Source organism: Scophthalmus maximus, chromosome 1, assembly GCF_022379125.1.
Source record: "Scophthalmus maximus strain ysfricsl-2021 chromosome 1, ASM2237912v1, whole genome shotgun sequence".
Classification (NCBI taxonomy): Eukaryota; Metazoa; Chordata; class Actinopteri; order Pleuronectiformes; family Scophthalmidae; genus Scophthalmus; species Scophthalmus maximus.
The window spans coordinates 9,691,829-9,716,211 of NC_061515.1; the positions used below are offsets into that span (position 1 = coordinate 9,691,829).

At 42.9% G+C, this 24,383-nt stretch overlaps 1 long non-coding RNA gene across 9 annotated transcripts; it reads right to left on the bottom strand.

The window, feature by feature from the left end:
* Nucleotides 1-67: 67 nt before the first annotated feature.
* Nucleotides 68-24,382, bottom strand: LOC118300676. Of its 9 annotated transcripts, none has more exons than XR_007030802.1 (9): nt 24,249-24,382; nt 21,700-21,821; nt 21,017-21,074; nt 19,369-19,499; nt 17,914-18,122; nt 2,620-2,658; nt 2,425-2,507; nt 1,276-1,359; nt 68-1,146 (listed from the first exon to the last, which is right to left on the bottom strand). It is a non-coding gene; the product is annotated as an uncharacterized LOC118300676 (long non-coding RNA). The 9 variants fall into 9 exon arrangements; XR_007030799.1 differs by having other exon boundaries at nt 68-737; nt 1,073-1,146; nt 2,425-2,658; XR_007030803.1 differs by having other exon boundaries at nt 68-548; nt 691-1,146; nt 2,425-2,658.
* Between the last annotated feature and the right edge of the window lies 1 nt (nt 24,383).

Below are 24,383 nucleotides of genomic sequence, written 5' to 3' on the forward strand. Positions count from 1 at the left end.
GTCTCTCTTTGGGAGCCAAACACACCAGACAGACAGGTTTTTTTTACAGAAATTCACACATTACGACTTTTCTTTGCCATATTTTATTACAGGTACAGAGTCACAAGACAGAGCAAGATGGAAATTTACGCAGAAATCTCTACTGGTTTTTGAAGGCGATATGTATGGCGGGGTCACAACCCTTGGCTGTCTTCCTATTGGCTCCCACGGAGGGCTATAACACAAAGCCAGCCAATAGGGTTGGCCCCCTGAGACGGATTGTGCCGCAAGCGGAGGGGTCATCGTCTTCTTGTCCAACCTGACAAGTCTCGATCATGACATGACAGGTTTAACACACTGAAACAGTCATTGGAGACATACAACTGGATACTAAGTTGCATCAAAGCTGTAAATATGAAACATTAAAACAGACGTCACAGGTTAAAATATTTCACAAAATGCTTCTCTTTTGTAGGACGTTGAAACTGAATGCAGCCCTGTTCCCGAGGACCTCACCTGTGACCTGCTTTGACCTCACAGGTTAAGGGTCTCAGGGACAGAGGGGCATACTGTGAAATTAAAATACACAGGGATGGTTTAAATACAGAGCAACTTAATGTAAAAACAAAACAAAAACAAAAAAAACAAGCAAGATGAAACGTATTGAAAAATAGCAACCGCAGAGTCGCTGCACCCAGACAAAGACATGACCTCATCTGACGTTTGGATTCTGCAGCACCGACCGGTCTCCTTGTTTGCTGCAGATCCGAAGCGAAGCTGATCAGTTCAATTAAAACACAATCACGGCACATTATACCCACAATATGCTTTTGTTTTGCATCGCCGCATTTTTTTCACAGGAGCAACAAATAATCCCCGCGATGCAGTAGTTGAGCACATTGTGGAGGAGATGCAATTAATTTAGGGGAAACAATTAATTTCAAACTGTTGTTAAATGTCACGGGCATTTTGAACATGATTTGTTGAGCTCGCACTATCAATTTCTTCACTTATGTGAGTCTGATAGCTTTTCCGGAGCTAAGTGAGCAAGAACGATAGTAGCAGTAGACTAATAGACTATAACATAACTTACATGCAGAAAAAGGGACATTTGTCTTTAGTCCTTGATCATTCCTGAGGTACGACTGTTTAATACTCTGCAACTTCCTGTAAAATAACATTTACATGGAGTTAGAGTCTTTTTACAGATGAATCTATTCAGATGAATTCACAGGGATTTATAGATAACATTCATCCCTTCATGGTGCACTTATTATTACTGTTTTCCTCACTTACCAGTTAAGATTAAATTAGTTTCTTATGGTTATGGTGAAGAAGGCGAAGAGCAGGACAAGGAGGGCATTTTAGGCATCAATCCACCTGTAAATGCAAAAAACTAATGTCACTTTAGACTCAAGTCAAAGACTAACAATATAAGTGTAAAAGTCCTGAACATTTTAATGATAAAAGAAAGAAAATTCATTGCGTAGAACTATTAGAAGCCGATGCCACCCACTGGTAGACAGACAGAATGACACTCACTGGGGAAAACTGAATATGTTCATATGTTGCGAAAAAGGGCCATTAGCCCATTTTATGACTCATCTGTTGGAGGAAACATGTCTTCATCACGTAATGAATGTGAATTAAGGTGCAATGTGCCTGCGTCACGTCCTGCATCAAATCGAGCTGCATTAATGCAGATTCCGTGTCACCTACAGGTTGACTTGACATGAAGTACAGGCCTCAAGATTTTGGAAAAGGGAGGTGTGAATTTGAGTTCGTCTTTGTTAATGTTGCATGTGGCAGCTGGATCGGACAAGAGGGAATCACGGTAGTAACTTCATCTGGAAATGGATTAGGGCTTTGTCTGCAGGGGAGGACGCTTTACCTTAAAATACTTAAATTCATGTCAGTACAGTGAAACCAGAGTTAATCATGCGAGATCACATTCGATACGCGAATGGTCATGTCTGTGTTGAACACATTCATTATAACTGCAGCAGGAGCAGATGCATTTTGTGCAACATTACCATTCCTTGACAGCTGCAAATTTTAAACAAACTTTGCTTCCTGAAATGATAATGTAACGGTAATCATAACGTCATTAATATTTATCTGAGATTTACAAATGAGTTGTGAAAGGAATGCGAGAATTAAGACAAGGTGCAAATCAAACATGACGCGTAGACGTGACCTGTCGACAACGCACAGCCCAGATGCTAATTGAACGGCTTCAGTGTGTGCAAACATATGGACAGAACGTCACACTTATACTGCAAACACATACAGCTGGAACACATGCACGCAAAGAATGCATGCAAAGAATTATTGATGAAAAAGTTTCAGATCAAAATGCATGCCAGCTCTGCATAAAAAAATAAACTAATCCCTAATATATGCATCCACCTTGTGAGTGAAAATGTGACAAAAAGAGATATTCACCTTAAAGCCAGCCTCTTCTTGTCTTCTCTTTCCTGGTCAGAGTGAATCTGTGTTCCCCCTCCGCTCCCTCTCTCTCTGATGGTCTATGTCGGGGCCAGACAGAGAGCCCAGCGGCAGGTAGGTTACAGACAATAGTATTGATTCCATTATTCTGCTCCCTACCTACCCACCTGACTAGCACCGACATCCACACACCTTTTGTCTCCGCAGGGCTGCCACGACAAACACACGGAGCTGCAAATGAGAGAAAAAGGAAGAAGGGAGAAAAAGCTTCCTTACTTGTGCGTTCACATGCCCGCTTACACACCACAGATGACAGACGACACACACACACACACAAACTCATTAACCATCTCCGATCTGCGGTCGTCTCTCTTTGCTTCTTTCATCGTACCTTGAGTCTTTCCTCTTCCTTCTCTCCCTCCCTCTTTAACACTCTCTGGTCGTCAACCTTCCATCTCCCTCTTCTTCCTCTCACGTTTTTCAAGCCTCGCGTCTCTAGTAGCCCAGTAAACCCACCCCCCTACACACACACACTCACACGTCCGCACGTCCGCACGTACGCACACACACACACGCACGCACGCACGCACGCACGCACGCACGCACACTCGTCTGTGAGCTGCATGTCTCTGTGTAAATGTGTGAGAGAAGAGGGAGTGAACAAGAGTGCAGTGAGTGCATGCGCGTGCGTGTGTTTATATGTGTGTCTACCAAAGAGTAATCGTGTGTGTGTGTGTGTGTGTGAGGGAGAGGGGGCGGGGGGAGAGGGGGGTGGTGGAGGTGGTGGCAGAGAGGCTAGCAGAAAGTGGGGGATGGAGGGGGAGGGTCAGAATCCCTAATAGGATGAGAATAGAGAGAAAATATGAAGCCCAGGAGTCCCATGAACCTGAGAGCCCGACATTACTGCCTCCTCCTATGTGTACACCAATCAAACCATCATCAAATTGATTAAAGGATTTATGGCACAAGCTTAAACACAACTGCAAATTGCAGCTGGAGTGACATCAAACACGCTAAATTAACCCATCGCAAAAGACGTCGCAAATTAGGATCTCGGTTGTACAGCTCAACATCGGAGGTGGACGATGTGCGGTTAACTGCTTGGTACGACCGAGCTTATGCACCGGACATGGTGCACAAATGGAGGTTGTTTAAAGATACTGATGCGCACACAAAGTTGTGTAATATATTCTTTCTGTAATATGTTTTCACACTTTTAATATATCTGTGCGGTTGCTTGGTTAGTTCACATGTCCACAGGCAGGCAGATTCTAATATGTGTGCTGCTCCCTGAGAGGACAGGGAGTTGCAAAGAGTTGTGTTTGCTGGATAACAGAATCATACGGCCCTGAGGGAAAATTCAGAAATGAAAGTAAATCTAATTTAGAGCTACTGATTTGCTGTCTGTTCAGCGAGATGGAGCATAAACACTACACTTGATGTGTAAGCATCATTAATGGCCCTGAAGTGTTCTGACCATGTTTTACAACAGAGAATAATACAGATGCATCACACATTTGGAGCAAATGAGGGTAAACTGCTAAAGAAACTAGTTCTTTTCTGTTCTTGGCTTAAAGGAGAGAGCAGTGATCTGTAACAACACCTAATTAACAATAGCAAAAATTAAATAAATATAGGAAAGCTCAAGCACATAGATCTTCTGCAACATTTTTGAAAATTTTGAAAGCACCTCAATCTGAAACTGACAGACATCGTACAATGGGAATCGATTAAGAGAAACTCATCTTCACCTTCGCTCAAAAGGCTTTCAGATGAGGCTCCTCTTTCATGAATATGCAAGACACGGATCCAACCTTTCACAAATGTAGGTTACAATAATAACACCGCGCTATACATTCATAGTATCTCATGAATATACATGATGTACTAACATTGCCTGTGTACCACTCTGTCACTTTAGCAGCCAGACACATACTCTGTACAGCTGAATTTATTTCCTGCTTTGATACTATTCCATATAACTGTCTTATTCACAGCTCCCATGCACTACAGGACTCTTCACATCCTCCTCCGTCGCCCGATTCTACTGTAATGCCATGCCACCTAAATTTGCAAAGAAACAACATGCTGTATGTGCTTCCACTGTCTGCGGCGATATGTGTACTGTGTTCTGCACTGGCCATTTGCGATGAACGTGCGACGTGTGCTTGTGCAGCACATGGCGTCTAAGCTGATGCTACGTTAATGTCACTAAGACAAATTGTTGGACGCACAAAGATTGTGATTGTGCAATCGCAGATTATAGAGATCAGGAGTCTCTGCCTTCTCTCCTCTGTCTGCCCTCTCGCCAGCAGACGATGTTGGAGCACAGCTTTCCAAGACAGCGGCTAGCTGGACACCATTTTGCCTCAAAAAGACCCCAAGAAAAGGCAGCTCTCTCTGGCATGAGCAGTGTCCGAACCTGAGTGACAAATACAGAATGTCACAGACAGGTGTGTGTGTGTGTGTGTGTGTGTGTGTGTGTGTGTTTGTGTGGGTGTGTATGCATGTGTGTGTGCCTGCGGCTGCACTCTGCAGTGCCACTGTGAGACAAAGCACTGGGAGTGCTCCACAGGGATGACATCATCAGTCTGGGATGATGTCTGCCTCGTCTGTCTCGGGATCGGGATGCTCTAGTTCACCGTTACATCCCCAGAGACCTGCAGACAACATCGTTTTTGGCAGCACATGCCTACTTATCACACATGTCTTTACAACTTGGTGTGTGTACACAAAGGCAAAGAAAACAAAATAGTAAACTGAACCTCAAGGAGCCCCGTGATGTTTTATACTGGGATAGGTTGCGATGTTTTTCTCGTGGTTCCAACCTCGAAAGATGTTTTTTCGAGCAGCACTCGGATGAATGTTAGTGTAACAATCTGCTCCCACATATTCGGAGTGTTGCAGCATCTGCCAGGCTGGAAAATGAGCCAAGTATGACGGGACACTGGTAAGAGCAATGTTCGGTGTATAGGAGGAGAGGAGGGGGCAGGGCAGATAGCCCTTCCTCCCGTCTACATTATCCTTACCCTGCACACCTTGCAACCGTCAGATATTCAGCTGTCTGATTTGGCAGGAGAGCAGAATGGTGCGGCGGATGATAAAGAACGCCACGACTGACAAGTGCCGAATCAGCACAATTCCCCTTTTCCAGGAGAGGAGGAGAGCTGGCTATAACGCACTGCAGATGGCTGCTGTCTCAACCAGCAGTCCGACAAACTGAGGGGATGGGAGGAGGGCGAGGTTGTGGGGTAATGAAACTGGATAAATCAGTGTGTGCTGGTGGAGGCAGAGGGCTGCACAAAGTGGTAACATGGAGGCAGTGGTAGTAGCATGTGTGTAAAAGTACAATGACGTGGAGGTAAAGGCTCCTCTACCTTTTGTACAGTGGATCTCATGAATTACTGCAAAGCGCATTCCATGATTCCCAGAGAGAGGCTGTGTATACTGTATGTGGCTTATGAAATTATTATGTATTATACATTGTGTTTCATTAGGGACTGTATAAAAAGTGTGTGTGTGTGTGTGTGTGTTCAAAAGGTACTTTTTTTTTGATTTTGATAGACGTCTTCCAATTCGGCCAAATGCAGAATAAATGAATGAATGAAAACACAAATTTGCTGAGTGGTAGGATTTTTCTTGAACCGTTTTCTTATATTTACTACATTGTTGGGGGAGGGTACTGCAGAGCCCAAAGAAAAAATATTAACAAACTAAAACACAGTAAGTTGTTTGATAAAAATAGAGGATTGCACCCAGGTTTTTTCCCGCTGCTGCATTGGGAGCCACTGATCATCCGTAAACAAGCATCAGCAGTAAAAGGTCCTCCCGAGGAAAATATTGACTAAATGACACACGAGCTCATGGAGAAGTTACAAAGGCTTCGCGAAGACTTTGCCCATGGGGAGCGTATCTGATTAGACCTTGAGAGGATGAAAGGTGTCGCAGCTGAAAAAGGGACAAGTCGTGTCATTAACCACCAGGAGATCCTCTACTTACCTCTCTGCTGGGGGTACATTAGACGTGGCAAGAAGTGACTCCGCAGGGAAAGCTAGAAGGTTGTACAGTTATCTCCGTGCTGTTTATTATGCGAAACCATACAACCAACTACCTCACACTGCAGAGCACAGACCGTAGAGCTGCTCTTCAGACAAGATCTTCACCGGCAGGACTTAGGTGTCCGTTTACGTCCTCTACAGCCAACACACCAGTCTGGCTTCTGTCTACCAGTCGGCTATTAACGTCATACCTCACCTGAACGTAGCTGTCAGCACTATAGACAAATAGTTAATAGTTAGTCCTCACTACATTAAAAAATGATTTCATGCAGTTTTTTTTAACCTTTGATCTTTGGGCAAAGAAATTTAGATTCTGTGACATAACAAAGAAACACATTTTCCCACTGAGCTCAGTCGGTGGTGTGTGTCTATTTGTGCATGTGTTAATTGATGAATTAGACTTCAAACGTCAATAAGAGCGAAATGAGACGTACGAATGACGGGTTTCGTCTTAAGAGGTATGAATCTGCAAGCATGATTGATTCTGGGGGGTCGATCTACAGGAAACACACCGACTGCTGCAATGGCTCTGCAGCTGCAGTGTAAGGAGCTCAGGTGAAAGGAGGCAAGTCGCACAGAGCAGCTGCGTATATTGTTCCAGCACCAGGAGTAGTTGGATAAATTCATTATAAACACACCAGTGGAGGAGAGAGACGAGGCTGACATAATTGTACTGTGGGAAGGCTGTGTGAGATATGAGACAAAAGATGTTGATGTGAAGTTAGACTATGTCGGAATGGAGCAATCAAAATCTTATTTCCACACATCAGGGCCGCTCATGCAGGTGTGAGTACTACAGAGGCTTCGTTCCTCACGTTCATTCATAGTCTTTCCATCCATTTCTTAGGAGTTACTGCCCTCTACTGGCAGCTGTGCAAACTCCCCGACTTGATTCTGCTTCACGTCTGTGCATTGGCAGCTGTGCAATGCTGATTGTGAACAATCCCGGTTCGTCTGTTATCACATTGATTTATACAGGATGTTACAAGTGAACAAGCCCTTATCCCAACCCGTCCTCACTAGTGAAAGCAAAGTTTACAATTCACATCTTCCCTCATTTGAAAAATGTCCAGATTATTATTAAATCACAACCTTTGGCTTGGCACTTTCGAAAAGTTTACACACTGCGGCATTCCATCCAAGTCAGCTGTCTGAGTCCACTTAATAGCTGACATGATTTCATTGGAGTTAAATGCCATCTGCTATAACACTGTCATCACCATCAAGTCTGCTGACAGCTGTGATGTCTAAATCTGGGTGACTTCTGCTCCAATGTCAAAATGGAATTTCCTTCATGTCAAACGCAAAATAAAAAGTAATGACAGTAACACTTCCTTCACAAACGTGGATCCTCTCGGAAGAAGTCGGCTGCTGCAGCACCACGTTTGCTGGCACACGACTGCATTCCAGCGGCTACAAGCCAGTAGTGTTACGTTACCCTGAGCACAGACTCAGACATAACTGGGGCAAGATGATATGCAGCGTAAAAGGCATTCACAGGGTTTCAGCAGCACCTTATCAAAACAGAAATATAATAACCAATCGAGACGATTGATTCAGAGCTGCAAATCATAAGAATGGTTAAGTTAAAACAAATCCGCTGAGTCCGCAACAGTGACAAACAGAGCGAGGGCAGCACGGAAGAGTTCTTCTTTCTCTGCATAAAAACGCTGCTTGGAATGTGGGATCAAAGGCCTCCACCTTCGAGCAAAGAAACATCACAATACAGAAAAGGCCAGCGGCCGCACCTATCCTTCTGCAGACTTCATGCAGCTGTGGATTACCAATGGCCAAGAGAGGAGACATGTAGATCCCTTCCTAAAACCATCTAACAAATTGGCACACAATTTGTGTCCTATAAATCGTCTCCTGCTCTTTTTTTCGGTCTCCAGTCCTAATCCTCTTCCCTCTGCTGCTCCCCCTTCGCTCTCCTGTCCCCCTCCCCTCCCTCTACTCAGTCACTCAACCTTTTCTCTGCTGCAGCCCTCGTGGGTCCCCATTTCCCGCCTCTTACCCTTTTACCCAGCCTCTGTCTACAAACCCTTCTCCTGCCGTCTCTATCCGCACATACTGATGACGGGCTGTCTTTTATGACCCAAAAAACCCTCCTCTGCTTTACATCCCTGCAATCTTTTCACAGTCAAATCACGCAGAAATGCAGTGTAATTGTGCCAGTGTCAGCTATTTCCCTTTCTCTCTCTTTCTCCACTTTGTTCACTCCACCCTTCACTCGGCCTGTGTGAATGTCTAAGCGGTGAATGACTACTCCAGTACGAAAAATATCTAGGAGGCCGCGGGCCTCACTCCAAGTTGAAAATCCCTTCTCACACGTGATAACCAACCACACACAGTGACACTCACTGGGATATCACTTAATTGCTACAGTCCTGAAAGGCATATTTATATTTAACTGTCAGCACGAGACAAGTTCACTTTCATAGCCATGATGGTAGGTGATGAAATGAACAAGGTGCAACTCTGGTAGAGAGGGGGAAGGTGGAAAATATGTACAGTACAATCAGATTTTCAATTCACCAAATGCATGCCGAGTTTTAATATGGAACATGAATATATCACTCGGCTACGCTCTTAATTTGCAGCAATGCATGTAACATCACAGTCGTTTTGCAAGGTTGATAATGTAAGAGAGCAAAGTTCTGATCTGCTGAAATATGCATGTGTTTTCTCCCAGGTGAGAGCCATCCTCTATCCTGCACTTATCTGCTCTGGTTGACGCCAGCCTCACATACCAAGATGGCAAAAACGAATGTTGCCATGGGAACCTTTTGCCTGGCAACTTCGACAGCCTGGCAACTCGCCAAACTGTTGCTATGGCACAACTGTCAATCTACGTATACTGGGATTGGTGTGTGCCTGGCCTTGCATATCTCCTCCCCCTCAAAGTTTCCAATCAGATGCACGATGGTAGAATGCGTTTGTCTGGAAATTAAATATGTGGTCGTAAAGGGGTGGTGGTGTGTGTGTGATGGTGGAGGGAGTGTGTGGTACAACAACATGGTTTGGTGTATTTTATTCTGCAGAACAGCCTCCAATTTTAAATGTGGATGTGTCTTCAGAAATACCATAATTTGGTGGATATGTGTTGAAGTATGAAGTAAAAAAGTAAAATGTATAATATAGAAATAGTGGTAGAGGGAGACAAGCTGGGCTCGTGAATAGAAAGACTGTTTAACCAAGAGGTCACAGGTTCAGTATCTGCAACAGCTGAAGTGTCACTGGCAAAGAAAAGGTCCAGACTAATGAGATGCTCTGCAGAACAGCAGCAGCCCTCACTAGGACGCACACGGTGGACATTAGTGAATGAGAAGGGAAGAGAAAGTCTCCACCACAGGCAGAACAGGGATCATTATTAAACACATAATCGAACAGCCGCAGTCCACATTGAATTGAAGTAAAACCAGAGACGAATCACGGTCAAACTTTTAAAAATAGTAAATTACTTTACAACCAGTCTCATTTAAAAAGGCTGCACTCCACAATCAAGTGTTTCACTTTGCTACTTGAACTGTGCCGTTAACAAATGTTTGGATGTTTATTCAAAAGGTCAATCTCCAGCATGATCAGGCTCCAGCTGACTGTGAACACACTGTGACACAGTGTGACATAAATTATGTTTCATGCTTATTTTTCCATCTGAGATGTACAGGTAACCGTTTGAGGGGAGTTTGAATCTTGAAATCAAAAAAAGCCATGTCGACGCACGCATGCATTCTGCAGTGGGGACAAAGCGATGCACCAGCTTGGAGCGCTAAGCCTCCTGCTCCGGTTTGATAAATATAACTTCAAAAGAAGCAGCCAAACAGCTTTAGCTGGCCGACTGCACAATGAGCATAATAACTCCCCACCCCCCGGGAGCTCCAGCCTAGTTCATTTACCCTTGCAGAGCGCTGCCATGCCTGTATGTGCACGTGTCTTTGTTTCACTGCAAACCTGTCGGAGGCTCCCCACCTTCTGCTCTGAACAAAGCGGATGTATAGAGGAACCTTTTGGACCTAATTTTTTACAGAGGAAATGCATCCCCCCTCCCTCTGCTCCCTTCTATTTGCCCCTCACATGTAATGCCTGATTGACCACAGCACCCCTTAAAGAGGTCAAAGGGCAGCCAAAACAGTCTGGCGTCATGGCAACCTGTGTGCCACCAACCAGAATAGTAAGGCGGGGAGCAGGGGGGGCCAAATGAGCTGTCAGTTAAACCTGTAAGAATGCTGTCTTGCATTTAGACTAATAAGTGTGTGCAACTTACAAACAAGAATACACACACACAACACACCTGCCCTGTGAAAAGGACCTTTCTAATTTGCACTCCAGAATAATCCAGCCGAATCCCTCAGCGCAATGCACTTAAGTGTAGTACCTATCAGAGTATCAGGTGACGTGCATGCTGCGGCGGTGTGTTCGCCGATGCTATACGAGCACACACACACACACTTGTGCGTGTGTTGTCTGCGTGCACGGGGGACGCGCCTGTGTAAAAGGTTCTTTGTGACCGTTCGATGCAGCGGCGGTGTGTACGTGATGGGGGAGGGGGGCTAACGGATAAATGGGAAGCAAATGCATTCAGATCAATACTAAGCTGAGAGAGAGGGTGAGTGGGGTTGAGAAGAGAGAGTGGAAGGTGGTGAGTAGAGAGGGAGGGACCATGGAGGGACTGATTAATCATTCCTGTATTGTTATTGACTTTCTGTTAAAGGGGGTGAGTCACACTCTGAATTATGTGCCTGTGTGTGCCTGTGTGTGTGTGTGTGTGCGTGCGTGTTTGTGTGTGTCTGTGTGTCTGTGTGTGTGTGTGTGTGTGTGTGTGTGTGTGCTGCACTGAGAGCACAAAGTCATCAATTACAGACGCAGACTTCCTAACGGTTTTGGCCCTGTAGCTGGTTTAAACTTGCTCTACACCTTTTTCACTCTTGCCGTGTAGTTACAACTCTCAGGCATTTAGCTTGCATATTCAGCACAATAAGCGTGAGCGATTTTAATTATTCATGTTTTGTAAAAAGAGCTAATATGCCGTTCCATTTTGAACAGGAGCGGGGAAGCGAAGGAGGCGAACAGGAAGTCCCCTGTGAATAGTTAATGAGGAGCTGACGACTGAACAGACACAACAGAGAGGGAGGGAGACTGCTAGAGGTGGAGGAGGGGAAAATCTGCCCCGACATGTGACCCTCTGGCTGTGACCTTGTTCCTTGTCTGAGAGGGCAGAGAGTGGGCACACCTGAACACGTGAACCAAACGGCCAGGAACTGCATGACACCAGCTTCAGACACTGCCAAAGGCCGTGTTTCCCTCTCATTACGCCTCTTTTAAAAACAGCAACTTATCAGATGACTTGTCAGACGACTTGTCAGAGGACGGAGGGCCGGGCTAACTGAATGAAAACCCCTTTCAGCGTTACCTTGAACTTGAACAATGAGTCTGGTGTTTGTGCTGGGGCCACTTCCTGACCTTTCCATCCCTCTGTGGAAGCAACCAACCGCAGCCTCTCCTTTCATCTTACAGTGACCCCGACAACCCATGCCGACCAAAGAACAGCCGGCGAGTTTAATAGCCGGCAAGTTTAACATCCACCCGCGACTTCTGAAACTCGTAAAAGTTTATGATATTTTATATACTGTACTGCCTGCTACAGTATACTTTAACCAGTTGATACTGGTCATAAGAGTGACTAAATTCCATTGCTTAGGTGCAGTTGAGGTTCATTGTCTAATGAGGAGACAGACACAAATGGTTCTACCTCCTCCTCCCTTTTCTTCATATCCTCCCACTACTCCAGCATCAAACTCATTCTTCCTCCCTCACTCTTTCTTGTTTCACCCACTTTTCTCTACCGCTCCAACAGCCTCTTTCTTTACACTTTCATCTTTCTTTCCCCCTCTTTCTTCACACTGTACCCATATCTCCTCCTCTCTGTCTGGCACCAGAGAGCTGGCGAACTCGAGGGTGTCGCTGTGTGACGCAGGGAGCTGATACCTCCGACGCCACTGCAGAGCATGTGTATCGACGGATAGCCTTGTGAATGCTATCAATATGTTGCCAGAGGACACACACAGTGACACTTCAAACCACGTGATCCATAAACGTATATACTATTAAGCGCTAGATCTAATGATGATTTTTTTACTTTTTACAATTTATTTTAATAATACCAATAAATGTTCAAGCTATAAAACGTCAACCCATATACTTCACAGAGCATTGTCAAGTGCCTTATCTGACAAATAGAAACCATACATTTGCAATAGTATTAAAGAGAAAGGAGCAACAGAAATCCAATTTTAGAAGCTAACTTGACATTATCATTTTCCTTAGTAAAACTGTAAAGAATGAATTGAGTATCAAAAGAAACCAAGGTAAAATGAGTGAACCTACTTATTAACTGGGTGTTTTTTTTTCAACTCTGGCATTATCATCTCCAGGATAACAGGGACATGGTACTAACATAGTTTCTGTAAGTATCTAAATATCAATTTTCTCCTTCTTCCAATATGTGATATGATCCTGAGGAGATGTGTTGGTGCAGTTAGGTGGTGACTATTTTCTGGTCCACAGTAGAAATAACTCATGAGAAGATACGAATAGACATTGCCTCATGACATCAACAAAGCCCATTTCTCAGGAGCCTGTTCCATGAATCATACATGACTGATGCACTGAAGAGGACACGAGGCGGGAAGGAGAGAGCCTGTGTACTAGAATTATCACACTCACATGCGTTTTCCTTATCGCTCACTTTTTGCCCAGCCCCCAACTCCTGCGGCTGTTAAGATGTCTGTGAGACATCTAAAGCCGGAGAGGAGAGAGGAGACGGCGAGGATCAAAACTTGAGACAGAAAACGGGAGAAAAAAAGACACGCATCAAGAATGAGACAGGCGTAGGGAACTTGGCGATAAAGGCGGAGATCAAAAGCAAGATGGAGTGGTAGAGGGAGACGGAATAGGCAGACATGGGGGAAGAGGGGATTGAGACAGTTCAGCGAGGTAAGAGGCAACGCTGTGACCTACTAATGCAGAACTGAGGAATTCTCATTGCTGACTCCAAACACATTCCTACAGCCTAAAATTATTAACCCCCACCTCACCACCTCCGCCTCCATCTGAACGCACGAGGAAGCCACCTGGCCCCTACACGAGGAAACCATTCATTGATATCAACTCGGTTACTGGAATAGATTCTGACACTATAACCAGAAAGACGAAAAACACACAAAAAACTGCTCTTGGCATAACCAAAAGTCAACAAGTGGTAAATACCCAGGAATCATGTGTCATCATGTAAAACTTCAGTAACAAACTCATGACAAAGTGGCCAGTATGTGACACAAATTATGGACAGGAATTCAGATCCTCTGCTTAAATAAAACATATACATTACCCCACTGTAAACCTACACTGTTACAATTATGCTCTTCATTCAAAATCGTACTGTATCAGCAATAGTGTATTATAATATCCATAATGTACAAAAACTTGTTCTGCAGAAGGGATCTGAAAGTTAAAATATATTTAATAATACTGTATTATTATTGTTATTATTACCATTATTAGTATTATTATTTATGCATTAAAATGTTAATGTAGTTGGTCAAGGTGATTTTAGGTTACACTGGTTATTTGTCAGAGGCTGTCAGATAAAGAGGCTGTCAATTTTAAATTTTATAAAAGCCACACCTCAACAAAGACAAAAGCCTCTGCCACAATCAACTGTCTCACACTGTATCAAAAACATTGCCCAGCGACTGAAAATAACATCAAGACATGCATCGCCTGCAACTGGGACAGAACACAAGAGCCACATGTCAGCCCGAAATTTAAACAGGTAAAACTTTCTTCACTGTGCAGCACTGAGAACCATTATCACTACAGTGCCTATAAAGCGGGAAAGCCCTATGGGTATCCAGATGGAGCCCTCAGCCCCATTTCAGCCCGATGTCCTCGAGAAGGCACACAAACATGGACGCAACTGGAACACGAAGTCCGGGGGGAATAGCTCTCACTCCGACCGTGAGAGAGCGTTAGTACATCCACAGCATTCACATGATGCTGTGCTTTCGCTCCATGCCGGACCCTGCCGCCTGGTGTGTGTGTGTGTGTGTGTGTGTGTGTGTGTGTGTGGCCCTTTTCCCGTCTCTTTCACACCAGAACTACATAATTGATAGCGAAGGCCGAGTTATGCTTTATAAAGTGCAAAACATTCAAAAACACCTTCCTCTGCACTCTAAAGTTTAGATATGCTGGGATCAGTAAGTGGTGGCCTCAAGTTGAAGAGGTTTTAAATAACTGATACATTCATTGTCAGAACAATAAGCCGGGGTAATCCATTATTTCTGCCACAGTATTATTATACAGAGGCAGTGCTTTAGAGATGTGCGGAATGCCTCCGATACTCATATGCTTTAAGTCTTATGATATTAGAGGCTGTCTGAGAAAGCAGCCGGAGCCTTTGACGAACACTGAGCTTGATTTTCTAGCAAGAGTTCTTTCAGCAAATATATATCTGTCAAGAAGTCCACAAGATAAAAGGCACGGCTGGATTATGGGAGCAGCGTGGAGACACGTTCCAGCGGGAGTGGGAGGAAGGAAAATGAATTAGGTACACTATCATGAAGCTATCTTTCACTGAAGCTTTCTTATTCTGTTTTAATTTGGTTTGTAAAAAAATGAATTGTAAAACATTTGATTCACTTAATGTTGGCCGAACCACAGATACTGTATTTGTACTAAAGGGAAAACACTGGTGAATCATATTTGATCTAAAATGTAGAGCGCGTTCCAAGAAATTTTTCATTAGTGTGTCAAAATAATGACATGTAAAAGCAGCAGTAATACAACAGTAACAGTCCGGGGAGGGGGAGGATATCGACATTGGATTCATGTTTCAATACAATTATGGAATTAAATACAAGTTGTTTAATATTAAAGTATTAGGGCCAAAGGATACAGACAGTCAGCGCTAGTTTAGCTGTATTGGATGAGTGAGGTGAGTACTTTCAGTTGAGCAGGATGAAGCTGAGCTCCATATGAACATATGCTCCACACATCAAAGTCAGTACGCTATGTTACTATCCAAATTATTTCAGTGATTTGTTGTAGGTTTGTCAGTCGAGTAGAGCTAAAACGATTAGATTTAGATCAATTAGTTAATGAACATAAAATCAACTGGCAACAGCTAATTGATTAATCATCTAAGTAATTTGTTGAGCAAAAGTGCCAAAAATAGCAAACTGACCTTTTTGGGGTTTTGGAATTTTTGGTTGGATAAAAATATTAAATTTTAATTGATTAGACACAAAAGTAAATGGCAGGTTAATTGATAAGAAAGGAGTTATCCCCACACCATCCCCATTTTAGTTTTGCCACTTACCAACTGTTCTGAGTTTCTTTTGCATTAAACTGTCTTGAAAATATATGGAATGTTTTGCATTTGAATTACTTTATGTGCTCTTCTCTGTCATATTATAAATAGAGCTTCCTACAGCTGATGAAACGGATTGTAGAGGAGGATATTTTAGTTTTGAGTGATTCAGACCATGTGGCAAGTTTAGTATTAATACAAAAGCTTTTTAGACTTCTTATAAAGCACTGACCAAGGTGATGTAAGTGAAGTGCTGCATACATGAAATAGAAAACAATAAAACCAGTATCTAACATTGAGTTTACCCCCAACCACTTGCAGATTACCTTTCTTGGCTGTTATGAGGTTATTTGGTGAATTTCTTCATTTGTCAGCTCCCCATTGACAATGCATAGGAGTAAAAAGCCGAAAAATAGCCAAAAGGGTTTTTGGTGTTAATTTAAATCTAACCTTCTAAGGTGACTTCATGGCACATTTGCATATTTCAACTTCAAGACTACGATGCTCTCCATGAACAGTTTAAGATCAAATATGTGCAAATGAATAGTGACCATTTGAGAATGCTCTCTATTTGGCCAAGGATCTAAAATATCTGAAATAAATATATTCATCTGGATCATCTTAACTAATCCTCCTCTACTACATCCAGGCTATGGGCGCAAACCAGCCACCAATCATCATGGTCGGCGGTCCGGGACTTTGGTTCCAGTACTAAGTCTTAAGTTAAACCTGCATCCAGACGGTTTCTAATAACACTATCATGACTACCATCATCCTCGTAGTCACCATGTGATCCAGTGATAAGAAAAACCCTTTTCTCTTCCGTCTGTCCAACGGCACACCCTGGCAAGGAAATAACCTGGGTATTTTTTTTTGTTCGTTCGCCTGCAGTCAGGGGAACAGGGGCCGAGAGCCCGTATGAGGTCTTTATGAAGATGGACAGGCTTGGTAAGCGCATGGACAGAACGAGGATTTATCACAGCTCCTGGATCCCAGAGTCGGGGAAGGACACTAACTTGTTGATATTAAACAATGGGGGCAAAGCTATGAGCTGAGGGCGGTGTGGAAATAAAAAAAACCCGGAAATTTGGAGAAGGAAGTTTGGTATTATTGGATGATGAGAGACATATAGATGAGGCTTGGTCATGTGCGAGGGTGGAAGCGATGAATCAATGGCCAATGTTCCGAAAGGAATTCAAGAGCCACTTACCAACTGTTCTATGAGTTTCTTTTGCATGAAACTGTCTTGAAAATATATGGAATGTTTTGCATTTGAATTACTTTGTGTTCTTCTCTATCTGTCATATTATAAATAGAGCTTCCCACAGCTGATGAAACGGATTGAAGAGGAGGATATTTTAGTTTTGAGTGATTCAGACCAGAGGCCTAACTAACTAACTTGGGCATGTGGAGCATAACAGGGACAAACACTGAGACCACAAACAAACAGTAAGGGGAAGTAGAGGGTGGGACATGTCAATTCCACAGCAGAAAGGGTTATGACCAAATTATTCAAATACTTTGTGTCATCTTTCTTGCACTTTCATATCAGCTGAAATGAAACAAAAAAAACTAAACAATGCCAAAAACATTCACTTGGTACACGTATATTTGCAAAGACAGTGATCGACGTAATAATAAAGAGTGAGTGCTCAAACCCAGTCCTTCCTTCCCCTTCACTCCTCACAACTGGGCCCCGAAAGCAGCCGGAGCCTTTGACGAACACTGAGCTTGATTTTCTAGCAAGAGTTCTTTCAGCAAATATATATTCTGTCAAGCAAGTCCACAAGATAAAAGGCACGGCTGGATTATGGGAGCAGCGTGGAGACACGTTCCAGCGGGAGTGGGAGGAAGGAAAATGACTTTAGGTACACAAACCAACAGAAATAAATCCAGAGCAGAAAACAGAAATCAGGACGGAATACACAGCAAACACAGTAAAAGACAGAAATAATTATGTGATTACTTATCTTATGAAATAATAGCTAAAGACGGAAATAAAGAATAGAAGAGAATTCTAACATTTGTTGTACAAGTCTGCACCCCCCCTTTTTTTTTTACCTTTTCCCGCGTTTCTTTCCCGATTCCAACTTGATTCCTTCTCTCCGTCCCCTCTTCTTCAGTCTTGAGTGAGTGCTTCCCCTCTTGACTTGCAGCCTTGCATCTCTATTTCACTCCAGCCTCGCCGCTGTTGCCTCATCTCCCCTTCCTCAGACTCTATTTCTCTCTTCCTCACCCCTCCACACGCAGGACTTTGAAGGGAAACATGCCTGATGGACAAAGGAAATCAACTCCGTGAGGAAAGTACCAATGGCAAAGGCAAGCGGACAAAGTCACAAGCAGCAAAGTGAGAGGCAGGAGGAGCTGCTGCTGCTGCTGCTGCTCAGTTTGTGGCTGGGATAGCATGTGCAGAAGCTGCACAGAACCGGTTCCACCGTAGGCTATACCGAGGACACAAAAGTCTCAGTGGTGCAGAGCTGAGAAAACGGAGAATGCAAGAGGGAGACGGCATCAGTCATCGTGTGTATATCTATGCGTGTGTGTGTGTGTGTGTGTGTGTGTGTGTGTGAGCATACATGCAGGGTAGGAATGAAGGAGAGGAGAGAGGGAGGGACAGAGATTGAGAGAAAGGAAGGTGGGAGGGAACAGGAGGAGTACGTGGAGAGAGGGAAAGGGGAGGAGACATTTTTTCTCAGTTTTCCCGTTCACATTTTTTTTTTAATTTCCCCTTTTTTTGTTTGAAATGATCCCTGTACGGTCTCTATGTACACAACTGCCTTGTCAGTAGGTAATTATTCTACATTGCCATGGCTGTTTTCCCCTTGTCACATTCCCCATTGTTGAAGCCAGCTGTGTCTTTAAGCGCGTGCACTTGAACTGAGAGTGTGCTTTTCTTTCTCAGTGTACTTCCCCTCCGTTGGCCCCCCAGCACACAGGAAAGAGACACAGCTTGCAGAAGAGAGAGAGAGAGAGAGAAGGACAGAGGGGCAAAAAGGGGCAGAGAGTGAAATGCACATGGGGGAGGGGAAGGGTTTGTAAATGGTGGTTTCAAGGCAACAGAAGACCTGGAAATCAGTTTGAGAAATATATAAGACGCACAACGTGCATTCATAAAAAAAGATAAATAAATCAGACACCAACTTTTCTTACTATTTTTTGAGGTCTGAATCAATATCGAAGGAATGCTTTGTGCTTAAAGAACAGCTAGAGAATATAGTGTTGACGTTGCCCACTAATACAGGCACACTTAATGGTAAAAAGTATGCCCATATGTTTGTAACATCATGAAAGTGCTCAATTGGGAAAGTTTAAGGCCAAGGTCAGAACATTAAACAGAGCCTCACAGATCTGCTCCAAATCTCCATGGCAACCGCTGACATGCAGGTGAAATGTTTCATAATAAGATAGTCGTCATGTTGTGGGTCATAAATGGACTATTATACTAACTTATGCTTTTATCTATTTTGTCCTTCTTTTCAAGAAGGAAGAGAGAAGGAGAGTGGGCAGTGCATTCACCTTGACTGATTTAATTGTTGAGACAGTAGAGGGGGAGACTGAGGGGAGTCAGGAGCTCGGGCAGGATTCGATCGCAGGCCAGCGGGGGCACGCGGTAAACTGAACCACCCGACGCCTCTCACAGCACAGTCCTGCATATGTTAAATTCTTCACTATTGTACAAGTAGTCCCTGCACAGTGTACACTACAGGATACATCTTACCATGTCCGGAATCTAAGTCGCATGTAATTGGAGAGAGTTTTATAACATGTATGCAGATTTTAAATGAAACAATAGTATAATAAGGCCATAAAGGAAAAAATAATATAAACTCAACATGCCTTCAAGTATTCATAGCTGTGCCTTCATACATTGCTACAGTAGGTATCACTGTAACGGAAGATGGGGACGATCATTTTTGAATAATTTCTGAAGACCTAAGCAATTTTGTAATGATAGAAATAAAAACAGAGACAGTATTCAGTGTTAATTTAATCCAGTTTATCAGTTAAGCACAACCTGAGCACTTTAAATGGGAAATCTGACTACTGACAAGCATGTAATTTAACAAATATGGTCAATACATTTTCAAATATTAAATTCCTTCTGTCAAGGAAATCCCTATTCTAAATCTTATTATTTCCTAAGAATAAAAACTGGAAAAATGATGTGTTCACAAGTTATCGAGTTAAATAAAGAGAAAAACAACATGGTGCCAGTAGATCCACCTTATTCCTCACTCAGTGCGCTGAGAGTTTCACATTCACACGTTTGTGTCAAAACACCAGAGATGAGCTGGGAGGAAATTTAGGGGATTGGAGGCAGAGTGCACTAGGATGGTGTGGTTTGGAAGTTTTTTAAATGGAGGGCAAAAGTTTGGTGCAGGGCAGGAAATCATTCGAAAAGTCAAGCATGCAGTTTGTTCAATTAACATTTATTCTACAAATATTGACATATTTACTACTTTTACTAAGCTTCATCCATTTCTGTGTTGTACTGTTTATTCCTAATGCACTTAGAAGATAGTAAGCATGGTTATATATGCTGTGTTTAGACTGTAATCATGTGAACCAAGGAGGGGAGCTGAAATATAGCCAATTAAAAAGTCACCAGCCAAATTAAAACCAGTGAGAAATGGCTTTGTTGCTGATTTATCTGGCTTAGATCAACAAGATATAAGGGTGGATGTAAGGCTTTCTTATCTACAGAGAAAATATGAGGGGAGGGATATGTCAACATCACATGGGCGTACAGCACTTGAACCCAAACAGTTAGGGGCCGTCTGCAAAACTGAATCAAGGCTGTTGGGAGACTTCTTCCTCTAAAATGTTCTAACTGTTATTTATCAATTTGTGGAGGAAAAAAACTTAGATGGTTAAAGTAGTGTTTGGAATTTGCTGATTAGAAATATAACTTGTGAGTTTTTCCCTCACACCACTGTCCACTAGTTCCCAACACTTTGGGTTTTGTGATCCTTTATTGCCACAAAGCGTCTTTTCAGGACACCTTGATGATGTACAATGATGATGATGTCGTATGTGAAAGGTGTTGTTCGAAGCCGTAGCAAGCTTTGCAGCGAAAGCAACTAGCTGGTGAACATAGTGGAGCATGTCCATCAAAAGGTAGAGACCAAAACCAGAGCTGAAAGAGAATGAATTTTGGACTTACATTCGTCAAGTGGCCATGAGGATGACTCCAAATGAATGGTTATGTTGCTCACCGTCTGCTGCAGGTAAAAAATAAGCAACTGTTTGCTAACAAATTTGTCATGTGAACTTAAAAATGTATTTCAGTGTTGTGTTTAGAGATCGTTTCCACTGCTCCCAAGTGGCCAAACATTTGTTAACCCGGCTTTAAGGTGTTGTCTCTTGGCCTAAAACTTGTTTTTTGGTTTTTTTTATGGCTAAGAGTAAACACTTCTCAAACTTAACTTTAAGGTTATGAGCCCCCAGATTTTTCTTGTGACCACCTGAGGTTGAGAGCCACTGCTGTGGTGCAGCACATGCAGCAGGTTTCGGGCTGATCTATCACTTTTAATGGAGCATTAGAGTAGGTCTTATCTGCTTTTCAAAGAGCTAACCAGACCGATGAATGTGATAGCACTGTATTAATATGCCTTGAAAAGATACAGAAACAACTGCAGAATGTACGCTTCTCTTTGGTGTGAGGCAACGAGCTGACAAAAGCGAACTTTTTCAATCTAAAAAGAGGGCACTGGCCTAATGCATTGCAAATACAAATAGGTATCGACCCACTGATGGGTGGAGAGGAAAGGGAGGGGAGGGAGGAGGGAGGGAGGAGATGGTTGGATGACAAAGGTCAAAGGAGGTGTGTGCCGCATTCCCTCGTACCTTTTGTTAGAATACGCTCCGCTACAGGGGACCAGAGAAGGGGGAGAGGGGCTGGATGCCACGAGGAACACTTCTCTCCTAATGCAGACAAACTATTCCTCCAGCCCAAGGACAATCGTTACCTGAGGGGAAAAGAGGCAGCATGTGTGTTAGGGGAAGAGATGCTTATACTGGCACTGATCTTGAAAGGGCCTGGCCGATCGATCACATTAAGCTCCCTGCGAAAGAGGAAAATCAATATGTTTTTAAAGGCGTAGCAGGCTACTTGTGGTGTGTGCGTGTGGGCTTCATTGATACCGTCAGACACATTCTGAGAGACCCTGCGCCTGAACAAGAACGATCCCATTTTGAGGTCAAGTGGTTTCATTTCCAATACTTATCTCAAAAATCACAAGACTTCTGAGGAAATTGTGTGCATGAAAAGTCTGTGTGTGTGTGTGTGTGTGTGTGTGTGTGTGTGTGTGTGTGTGTCTGAAGCATCTCAGGTTGGGTTCCCATTATAGCAGCAGAATACTTGCAAGTGTTTGACAAGCATAAATGACACACTGACTTGAAAAATCTATACTTTTCAGAGGGAGAAAGTTGTGCAGAAGCTCTGGCGTTTGACTCGCAACATCAGGATTAGAAAGAAAGAAAGAAAGAAAGAATAACCTGTGACTCTTTCAGAAAATGAATTGCTTGTTTAAACAGAGTGCAATGCAATCAGTCCTATAGCTAACAGCAGGGATTGCCCACAAGAGTTCAGCAGAGAGAGAGATCGAGTGGGATGGAGGTCAACAAGAGCAAAAGAGTGAAACTGGGAGACAGAGGGGAAACAAAGACAGAGAAGGCAATTTGATATCCATCAGTTGTCGAAACAATGCTAATCAATACAAAAGACACCCACTCGTCAACATTTTCTACTTTTCATATAACACCCCCCTCATCTCTCTCTCTCTCTCTCTCTCTCTCTCTCTCTCTCTCTCTCTATTTCTATCTTTCTTACACACTCATAGCAATAATTTACTCTTGAGTTGGCATCTAGGCCAGGGGAGTGTGATCCAGTCGAGGCAGGAGGGAAGAAACATTCACTGATCTGACACTGTCCTCAACCTACCTGCACTGACACACACACACACACACACTGCTCTGTAACTGCTAGGAGAAAGAAAAAAGGAACAATCTAAATCTAAAGAAATGAAAGAAAAGAAATGAGGTTGGTACATTTATGACTTAGAAATAGTAAGCTAATGACATGATCAATCATTGTCTTGACAAATATAGCCTGCGACAGTTAATAAAAACAAAAAAACAAAATGTTTCGAATTTGACTCAAGAGAAATGTAAATCCAGAGCTGATGGTTTATAATTATACCTGAAAAATCCCCGGAGGAAGGATGGTGATGAGGAGAAGCGATACATGAGTAATGAAGACACAGAAAGCAGTCGAGTTTCGAATGTGCTTCATGTGTTTTACTCCTTGATATATTCGAGAAAAGAAACGAGCCTGCCCTCTAGTGGTCACACGGAGGAACAAACCGTCTGGTCAGGAAACAGAGCAAGGAAAACCAATGGTGGATTGTAACTATGTACTATACGGTACTTACTGTAAAGGTACAATTTTTCAGGAAAATATTTCACTCCGCTGCATTTATCTGAGAGCTATAGTCACAAAACATGTGATCATCTAACATCATTACAAAATAAATGACCAAACAGAACAATAGATCGCAAATTCAACCTGTTGCTTCCATCAATAATTAAACTTTAACAACACAACAGCAAAGCACATTCTTTTTAATCCTTTATATCTCAAAAGAACTGTCAGTTCAGTAAAAATTACTGTTACATGTAATGGAGTGGTTTTTTGTTTTTTTTACATTTAATTGGGTAAAGGATTATTTGACTGCTGAGGGAAGGAACTAGAAATTATAAGAGACTCAATATAGAGCTTAATTATAATTCGGATGTAGGTGTTCTTATTTTATGTAACTTATACTTTAACTCCAGAGTAAAATGTTTTACTTTTTACTTAACTACATTTATTTATTATCTGCAATAAAACGGGATTTGACAAATGAGAAATGTATTAATGTTGCTGTTGATGTTGCTGTTTGCTCACAAGTTTGCCATGTCAACTTGACACTGTACTCTGTAGCACTGTACTCTGTCCACTGTAACATATTTTTGCAATTTAGTCAGTGTATTGTTGTACAGTATGCTATTGTATGACCTGCATATATAGATGCCTCACGTATACATATATTTGTTTTGTTTTTTGCAATGATATAATATTGTAAAGTTGGGCAGGACTATATAAGCACTATGCTTCTCCCTGCTCCTTCTCGAACGCATCCTTGTTTTGAGTAATTTATCTGTTTGTGTTTTGTCTTTGTATTTTTATCAGATTTTTTTTGTTTTGATTTTGTTGATGGTTCGAGAATAACAAAAATCAATCCAAACAACAACAACAACAACAACAACAACAACAACAAAAAACAGTGGCAGAAGAGTGAAAATCCTTTCGCTTGTAACCAAAAAATTGAAAATCCCCCCACTCAGCTGTTTACCTTGACTGCCCATATATGGGCCGGTTCATGACGTCAGCTCTTACCGCGAGCCAGTCAGCGCTTGCTCACCGCGCTGAGTAACGGAAGTGAGTCACGCTGCCGGGAACGCTGTTGCAGCAGCCGCCGCAGCCGCAG